Here is a 1,139-nt window from a genome sequence, read left to right as displayed (position 1 = left end):
CTCACGTACTTTGGACATGTTATCAGGAGAGACCAGTCCCTCCTGGAGAAGGACATCATGCCTTGTAAAGTAGAGGAGTAGCGGAAAAGAGGCAGGCCCTGGCCAAGATGGATTGATTGACACAGTGGCTGCAACAATGGGCTGAAGCGTTAACAACGATTGTGAGGACGGTGCAGGACCCGCCGTGTTTCATTCTGTTGTGCAGAGGGTTGCTATGACTCAAAACTGACAGGACAGCACCTAGCACCAACACTAGCCACCCCACTGCATACCTGTCAACCTACATTATGAAAGAACCTCCAAAGCACAGAAAATCCTGGCTCAGCCAAATTGACACAAAATCTTCACTCCCTTGCCTCACACCTCAGTGTTTATTACAGCCAGATGATGCGCAAAATAGGAAGATGGTAACCATCCTTTTCTTGGGGTTGTGCTACTAGCCAACGAACATATAGTGAGGGTAGTACTGCTAACAACTCCGCAAAAAAAAAAAAAAAGATAATAAGGTAGTCGATCTTCTACTACAGTTGTGAATGAGACATGTCAAAGACAGGTCGTTGACAGGTGAGGAGTAGGTGTGTGGGGGTCAAGGGCTGGGTAAGCTAGAGAAACAGTTATGAACGTCCCTGTGGCAAGGCACAGGCCCACGAAAACACTCAGATGCTATCGGAAGATTAAAGACCACGCTTCTTCCCCTGGACTCTACTACGTCACCAAGAGGGCTCCAGTATGATAGCAATCCCTGAGCCGTGCAGTTAACGCAGTGACTGTCAACCCAAAGGTGACTGGTTCAAGTCCACCCAGAGATGCCTCAGAAGACAGGCCTGCAATCTGTTCAAAACTACCACCACCACCACCACCACCTTACTCCCTGAAAGCTCGCTGGAGCTCAGTTCAGTGCTCACACACATGCGGTCGCTCTGAATCAAAATTGACTTGAGAGCAACATGAAAAACGGGGCTGTAGCTGAACGAGCTGCAAGGCACAGATTCTCTGAGCCCCAAATCAAGAGAGATGACAGAAAGCAAGGACACGAAAGGACTTGGAAGCCTCTCACCTACTGCTAGAGGAAGCATTAAACACAGCCCAGCTCCTCGCCTGGTTTACATAACTCCTTACACGAAAGGCTTCGTTGCCTC

The 1,139-nt window shown here is 48.9% G+C and overlaps 1 non-coding gene across 1 annotated transcript; it reads left to right on the top strand.

Moving 5' to 3' along the window:
• Positions 1–410: 410 nt before the first annotated feature.
• On the top strand, positions 411–537 carry LOC115869011. Its single transcript, XR_004045934.1, has one exon. It is a non-coding gene; the product is annotated as a U4atac minor spliceosomal RNA (small nuclear RNA).
• Positions 538–1,139: the final 602 nt, after the last annotated feature.

This window comes from Echinops telfairi, unplaced genomic scaffold (assembly GCF_000313985.2).
Source record: "Echinops telfairi isolate 266 unplaced genomic scaffold, ASM31398v2 ScPeMD7_1;HRSCAF=3_0, whole genome shotgun sequence".
Lineage (NCBI taxonomy): Eukaryota > Metazoa > Chordata > Mammalia > Afrosoricida > Tenrecidae > Echinops > Echinops telfairi.
Note: the sequence above shows the minus strand (reverse complement) of the source record. Positions and strands in the feature narration are given on the sequence as shown.